We start from the raw sequence: 8902 nt of genomic DNA, 5'->3' as shown, positions 1-8902 counted from the left end.
AAAGATTGGAGCAGACGGAAAGGTGGATACCTACAAAGCCTGTCTTGTTGCCAAGGGATATCGTCAGAAAGAAGGAGTCGACTATGACGAGACTTTCTCTCCCGTGGCAATGCTCAAATCAATTCGGATTTTGCTTGCTATAGCAACCTACTATAATTATGAAATATGGCAAATGGATGTGAAAACAACTTTCCTTAATGGTGAGCTAGAAGAGGATGTGTACATGACACAACCTGAAGGTTTCACATCTCCGTCTGATCATAATAAAATTTGCAAGCTACAAAGATCCATTTATGGACTAAAGCAAGCTTCTCGAAGTTGGAATATTCTCCTTAAAAGACAATTGAAAAGTTCAATTTTGTTAAATGCGAAGAAGAACCTTGTGTGTACAAAAAGGTTAGTGGGAGCACAATTATATTCTTAATACTTTATGTTGATGATATATTGCTCATAGTAAATGATATACCGGCATTGCAAAGTACCAAGATTTGGCTATCTGAACAGTTCTCCATGAAAGACTTGGGAGAAGCAGCTTATATATTGGGAATAAAGATCTATAGAGATAGATCTAGGAAGCTGCTTGGGATTTCCCTGTCCTTGTACATTGATAGCATCTTAAAGAGGTATAACATGGATAATTCCAAAAGAGGCTATCTACCGATAGGCACTGGAATTACTCTCAGCAGGGAGGATTGTCCTAAAACACCTGAAGAGAGAGAACGCATGAGTAGGATCCCATACGCTAGTGCAGTGGGAGCAATCATGTATACCATGACATGTACACGTTCTGATGTGGCTTATGCACTAGGAGTGACTAGCCGATATCAGGCAAATCCTGGTGAGGAACATTGAAAGGTGGTGAAGACCATTCTTAAGTACTTAAGAAGGACTAAAGACCAATTCCTCATTTATTGAGATTCTGAGTTGAAACTTGAAGGTTATACTGATGCAAGTTTCTCTTCAGATAGAGATGATAGCAAATCTATTTCTGGTTATGTATTCACCTTAAATGGTGGGGCAGTGAGTTGAAAAAGTTCCAAATAAGCTACAGTAGTTAATTCAGTAACTGAAGCAGAATATATAGCAGCTAGTGAAGCTGCTAAGGAAGCTGTATGGATGAAAAAGTTCTTAAATGAACTTGGTGGGGTTCCTTCAATAGAAGGTGCAGTTCCATTATTGTGTGACAATACTGGAGCCATTGCTCAAGCAAAAGAACCAAGATCACACCAAAAATTCAAACACGTCCTGTGAAGATATCACTTGATAAGAAAGATCATTGAACGTGGAGACATCGAAATTCAAAAGGTCGATGGAAAGGAAAATGCTGCAGACCCATTCACTAAAGCACTTGGAGCAAAGGAGTTTGACAAGCACAAGTGAAAATTGGGAATGAAGTACAAGAGCAATTGGCTCTAGTGCAAGTGGGAGATTGCTAGGGATATATTAGATATGCCCTAAATCCAATCTCATATTTGATGATTTGAACATATTTTTGTAAATGTTATTTGATATAAAAATATATGGCATTTGATATTCGTTTATCATAGTTATTATTAATTGCTTGATTAATTTAATAAGGCCCTTGATTAAATTTTAAAACTTGTCATCATGATGGAGATCATGATAATGAGAGTAAAGTCTCTTACAATTTAATCTAAATTTTGATCTTGATCGTAGGATTATTAATTAGGACATTAGTAATCCGGTTAGATCAATATTTATGTGATCGTCTTTATGGGATAAAGATTACTTGATCTTATTAACTAAATAACATAAATAGATGATGCATATAGAGCTATGATCATTGAACCGATTCATTGGATAATTCTTAATTGTTAGAATTATCATAAACTGTCAATAGGATATTCTCTTGAAGAATGTGATGTAAGAGTTTCCTTTGACCTGATATCATCATAGTAATTGATAAGTTATTTATTGTGCTTTGATACTAGACACCTATGGCCCTAGGGCGATAGTTGAAAGGATATTGGGTACGATTAAATACTTGTAGAATTAGTGATTGATCAAGATGGAATCTGTCAACTCTTGGTAATGAGTTTAAGCTCCATGTTGTCATAAATTATAATCGGCCAAATTAAGACCTTGGCCAGGGCGATTGAATGAAAGAAGAAAAGAGTTTCTTAGGTTATTCAATGGTCGATTATTTTTGACATGAACACATAGTCGGTCGCCTATTAGGATTTGACAGTTGAACCATATCCTAGGGTGACCCAGAGCTATAAGGACAGAAGGAATTAATACATTATTCTTCTACAGGTTCTTGGGAGTAAATTATATACGTCATGTTATCCGGCCGTTAAGGAGTTTTGCTGGACGCCATTCTTGATTAGTATATTGATGTGATCAATTTACTACCAATTTAGTATTGAACCTATGGGGTCGCACACTAGCGAGTGTCTTGATCTTTGCTAAAGGATTAATTACTTTATTATTTGATAATTAAATTAAAGAATTTAATTAGTCAAATAAATTTAGTTATTAGTCCAAATAAAATATTATTATATTCTTTACTAGCATAGAGGATATAATTAATATTGTGGACAAGTTGAAGTTTTTTATTTTAAATAAGAAAATTAAATTACATCTCTTGGTTGATATACATATATGCACTTGGTAATTATAATTAATATTTGTAGAATTCAATTTAGAATTGAATTCCATAAATGAGTTACATGTTTTTATTTTAAAAGTATGACTAAGTTGTAGAATTCAATTTAGAATTGAATTCCATATATTAGTTACATGTTTTATAAATATTTACTATAAAGCATGTGATTTGTATTTTTCAATGGAAATTATATGTATATATATATGTGTGTGAGTCCTAATTAAGAATTATGGTGATATAGATCTTATACATATTGTAAAAAATAAGAGAGTTATTCTTGAGAAGAAAATTGCTTTGAGAAAGTAATAGTGCAATACAAAGCCAAGATAGAAAATATTAGTACAAGAAAATTATTTCTTGTTCTTCTATCTTTGAGAAACATTTCAACACAATATTTTCATTCAATTTGTTCGCGGGATTTCATTGATCAAAGAGTTGATAGCAAGGATCAGTCTCGGTGTGGATACGCATAGAGTATTCGCACTATCAAAGAAATTTAAAACGAGACTCTCTTTACCAGGTACGTCTTAGATCCGATCTTTGACATGCAAAATAAATTTTAAACACGAAAAGATCTGCATAGGATTGTTATTGTCTTCCGCTGCGTATTATGAACACTTCTATGCAATACTATACGAAATATCTAGCTAGTAAAGTCTTTTTTTTTTTTGGCTAAATTGAAGAACTTTTATTGAAAGCTGAAAATTAAGTAAAATTATTACAACATGGAACTGATCTTAACGATTCAGCCCTTAAGTAGTCTTTGTTTCAAGGTGGTTCATTCCAAAATAAGTCTTCACACTCAGCATCATTACACGAGGCCCAGGTACTCCCAGAGCTTGCTAGGGCGTGTGCCACTTTGTTACCTTCACGGTAAATGCGTCTAACTGGTGGGTGGTCCATGGAGGCGATGAGGAACCTGCAATCATGTAAAAGATGAACGTAAGCTTTTGTTTCCACAGTGTGGTGTAGTAGAGGAATCAATACCCTAGAATCTGTCTCCACTATTAGCGGAATTCTTCGATTCTAGGTAAACGCGAGCTCCAATCTCTTGAATAAGCCAATTATTTCAGCATGTATTGTCGATGAATCTAGAATATGGCTAGAGAAATGTCAATCCAGTTTTCGTTGGAATTTGTGATGGCTCTGACTGCTCCTCCGTGGTTGGATTTTTTCGTTGTGTACACCATCTATATTTAATTTACAGATGTTGGGTGGAGGAGGATCTCACCGAATGGCTATATTGTTGTATTAATGTTTCAAATTTTTGTGATTAGTAAGGCAGAAGTATTCCGGTGCTTGGGAGATAGTTTTATGACTATTTATGGGGTCCATCCCCATAAATGAATCAAAGAAAAAAAGGAGATTGTGGGATCCATCCCTATAATAAAAAAAGAAAAAGATTGTGGGGTCCATCCTCATAAATAAATCAAAGAAAAAAAGGAGATTGTGGGGTCCATCCCCATAATGAAGAAGAAAAAGATTGTGGGGTCCATCCCCATAATGAAGAAGAAAAATCTGTAAGATGCCAAAATTGGTGGTAGGCACCGAAACGCACCGAAACACGTTTTTGACCAAAATTATTTTTGGTTACGACATTTCTTCCTATAAATAGAAGCCTTCAGCTTCTCATTTTGACACACCAATCTCAGAGGAAAAATGTATCTGAGAGTTAAACAGAATGAGTGAGGTTTCACATACAGGGTATAAAAAAATTGTCTATGAGAAAAATAGAGAGTGAGCAATATTGTAGTAAGGTGGAAATATCAAAATAGGGTTATTTCTTTTGAGTGTTGTAGTGGTCTTTGGAGTATTTTACTCGGATCTGCAAAGTGTAAAATTCCTTGCTATAGTGATATCAGTTGCTCCTCTCGGGGCCGTGGTTTTTTTTCCCCTTATTCAAAAGAGATTTTCCACGTAAAAATCTTGGTGTCGTTGTCACTCTTTTATTCATGTTAATTACCGTATCTCGGTGCTACGTTATTATTCCGCTTTTATTACTGTGAATATTTTTTCTATAGGGAGTTTATTCCCAACAACTGGTATCAGAGCACAGGTTCTGCTCACTCACAAAAGTACTATTCATTATCGGTAGTACTATACTCGGTGGAAAAAAATATCCGGAGTAAAGTACGAGGTAGCAAAATTCAACGGAGATAACGATTTCTCAACATGGCAAAGAAGGATGAGGGATCTACTCATTCAACAAAGATTATACAAGGTACTTGATATTGATGCCAAAAAGCCTGATACTATGAAAGTTGAGGATTGGGCTGACTTAGATGAAAGGGCTGCTAGTGCAATCAGGTTGCACTTATCAGATGATGTGATAAATAACATCATTGATGACGACACCGCACGTGGCATTTGGACAAGGTTGGAAAGCCTATACATGTCCAAAACGCTAACAAATAAATTATACCTGAAGAAGTAGCTATACGCCCTACACATAGGTGAAGGTACGGATTTTTTGTCACATTTAAATGTGTTTAACGGACTAATCACACAGCTCGCCAAACTCGGAGTGAAAATTGAGGAAGAAGATAAAACCATCTTGCTATTGAACTCGTTGCCATCTTCGTATGATAATTTGGCAACAACCATCTTGCACGGTAAGACTACCATTGAGTTGAAAGACATCACATAGACTCTTCTACTCAATGAGAAGATGAGAAAGAAGCCTGAAAATCAAGGACATGCTTTCATCACAGAAGGTAGAGGCAGGAGTTATCAAAGGAGTTCGAGTAACTATGGTAGATCCGGAGCTCGTGGGAAGTCTAAGAACCGATCCAAATCAAAAGCTAGAAATTGCTATAATTGTGATCAACCAGGTCACTTCAAAAGAGATTGCCCAAATCCAAGGAAGGGCAAAGGTGAAACTACTGTCCAGAAAAATGACGACAACACAGCCGCCATGGTGAAGAACAATGATAATGTTGTCCTCTTTATAAATGAGGAAGAGGAATGCATGCACTTATCAGGTCCAGAGTCTCAATGAGTGGTTGATACAACAACATCTTACCATGCCACACCGGTAAGAGATTTTTTTTGCAGATATATAGCAGGTGATTTCGGCACTGTGAGAATGGGTAACACAAGTTACTCAAAGATTGCGGGGATTGGTGACATTTATATCAAGACAAATGTCGGATATGCATTGGTTCTAAAGGACGTGCGACATGTACTTGATTTACGGATGAACTTGATCTCGGGAATTACTTTAGGCCGAGATGGATACGAGAACTATATTGTAAATCAAAAGTGGAGACTCATCAAGGGATCATTGGTGATTGCAAAGAGAGTTGCTCGCGGCACGTTGTACAGGATAAATGCAAAACTATGCCAAGGTGAATTGAACACGGCACAAGATGAGATTTCTGCAGATTTGTAGCACAAAAGGATGGGTCATATGAGCGAGAATGGATTACATATTCTTTTCAGGAAATCACTCATTTCTTATGCCAAAGGTACAACGGTAAAACCTTGTGACTACTTGATGGGCGGTAACAAATATTTTGTTACTTTTATTGATGATACTTCACGAAAATTATGGATTTATATTTTGAAAACCAAAAATCAGGTGCTTTAAGTTTTTCAGAAGTTTCATGCTATGGTGGAAAGGGTGACAGGCCAAAAGCTAAAGCGTCTACGAAGTGACAATGGAGGTGAGTACAATTCAAGGGAATTTGAATAGTACTGTTCGAGCCATGGTATCAGACATGAAAAGACAGTTCTTGGAACCCCCACAACACAATAGCGTAGCCAAAAGGATGAACTGCACCATTGTGGAGAAGATGACAAGCATGCTCAGAATGGCTAAACTACCTTAAGTCATTTTAGGGTGAAGTAGTTAAGACAGCCTGTTACCTGATCAATAGGAGTCCATCAGTTTCGTTGGCGTTTGACATCCTAGAGAGAGTTTGGACCAACAAGGAAGTGTCCTACTCGCATCTGAAGGTGTTTGGTTGCAGAGCTTTTGCACATGTATCAAATGAGCATAGAACAAAGTTGGATGATAAATTTGTTCCCTGCATATTCATCAGATATGAAGATAAAGAGTTCGGATACAGATTGTGGGATCCTGTAAAGAAGAAGTTCATCAGAAGCAGAGATGTAGTCTTCCGAGAAAGTAAAGTTGGAACTGCTGATGATATGCTAGAGAAGGCCAAGAATGGTATAATTCCTAACCTTGTTACTATTCCTTCTACTTCTAACAATCCCACGAGTGCAGAAAGTAGGACCGACGAGGTTGCCGAGCAGGGGGAGAAACCTGGTGAGGTTATTGAGTAGGGGGAGAAACTTGATGATGATGTCGAGAAAGTGGAGCAGAACAACCTCAACCTCTGAGGAGATTAGAAAGGCCAAGGGTAGAGTCATGCAGGTACCCTTCAACAGAATATGTCCACATTAGTGATGAGGGGAGCCAGAAAATCTTAAAGAGATGATGTCCCATCCAGAAAAGAACCAGTGGATGAAAGTCATGCAAGAAGAGATGGAATCTCTACAGAAAAATGGCACGTACAAGCTGGTTGAACTTCCAAAGGGTAAAAGACCACTCAAATGCAAATGGGTCTTTAAACTCAAGAAAGATGGAAATGACAAGTTGGTCAGATACAAAGCTCGATTGATGGTAAAAGGCTTCGAGCAGAATAAAGGTATTGATTTGGACAAAATTTTCTCACATGTTGTCAAAATGACTTCAATTCGAACAATCTTGAGTGGAGCAGTTATATGTGAAAACTGCATTTTTCACGGAGATTTATATGGAGCATCCAGAAAGATTTGAAGTAGCTGAAAGGAAACACATGATGTGCAAACTGGATAAGAGTCTTTATGGGTTGAAGCAGGCACCAAGACAGTGGTACAAAAAGTTTGACTCATTCATGAAAAGTCAAACTTATACAAAGACATATTCTAATCCATGTGCATACTTCAAAAGATTTTCTGAGAATAACTTTATTATATTGTTGTTGTATGTGGATGACATGTTAATTGTAGGAAAAGACAAGGGGTTGATTGCAAAGTTGAAGGGAGATTTGTCCAAGTCATTTGATATGAAGGACTTGGGCCCAGCACAATAAATTCTCGGTATGAAGATAATTCTAGAGTGAACAAGCAGAAAGTTGTGGCTGTCTCAGGAGAAGTACATTGAACGTGTACTGGAATACTTCAACATGAAGAATGCTAAGCCAGTCAGCACACCTCTTGCTAGTCATCTAAAGTTGAGCAAGAAGATATGTCCTACAACAGTGGAGGAGAAAGGGAACATGGCTAGAGTTTCTTATTCTTCAGTAGTCAGAAGGTTGATGTATGCAATGGTATGCACCAGACCTGATATTGCTCATGCAGTTGGTGTTGTTAGCAAATTCCTTAAAAATCCTGGAAAGGAACATTGGGAAGCAGTCAAGTGGATACTCAGGTACCTAAGAGGCACGATAGGAGATTGCTTGTATTTGGAGGATCTGATCCAATCTTGAAGGGCTATACAGATGCTGATATGGCAGGTGACATTGATAACAGAAAATCCATTACTGGATATTTGTTTACATTTTCACAGGGAGCTATATCATGTCAGTCGAGGTTGTAGAAGTGTGTCGCACTCTCTACAACTGAAGCGGAGTATATTGCTGCTACTGAAACTGGCAAAGAGATGATATAGTTAAAATGGTTCCTTCAAGAGCTTGGATTGCATCAGAAGGAGTATGTCATCTATTGTGACAGTTAAAGTGCAATAGACCTTAGTAAGAACTCCATGTACCATGCAAGGACCAAACATATCGACGTGAGATATCACTGTATTCGAGAAATAGTAGAGAATGAATTTCTAAAAGTCTTGAAGATTTCTACAAGTGAGAATCCCGCAGATATGCTAACCAAGGTGGTACCAAGAGACAAGTTCGAATTGTGCAAAGAACTTATTGGCATGCTCTCAAGCTAGAAGTTTGGTGTTACCTCCTTCAGGTGAATGGGTCTGGATGGGGAGATTTGTGGGGTCCATCCCCATAAATGAATCAAAGAAAAAAAGAAATTGTGGGGTCCATCCCCATAATGAAGAAGAAAAAGATTGTGGGATTCATCCCCATAATGAAGAAGAAAAAGATTGTGGGGTCCATCCTAATAATGAAGAAGAAAAATCTGCAAGATGCCAAAATTGGTGGTAGGTACCGAAACGCACCGAAACACGTTTTTGACCAAAATTATTTTTGGTTACGACACTTCTTCCTATAAATAGAAATCTTCAGCTTCTCATTTTGACACACCAATCTCAGAGGA

Source organism: Nicotiana tomentosiformis, chromosome 1 (genome assembly GCF_000390325.3).
Source record: "Nicotiana tomentosiformis chromosome 1, ASM39032v3, whole genome shotgun sequence".
Lineage (NCBI taxonomy): Eukaryota > Viridiplantae > Streptophyta > Magnoliopsida > Solanales > Solanaceae > Nicotiana > Nicotiana tomentosiformis.
Note: the sequence above shows the minus strand (reverse complement) of the source record.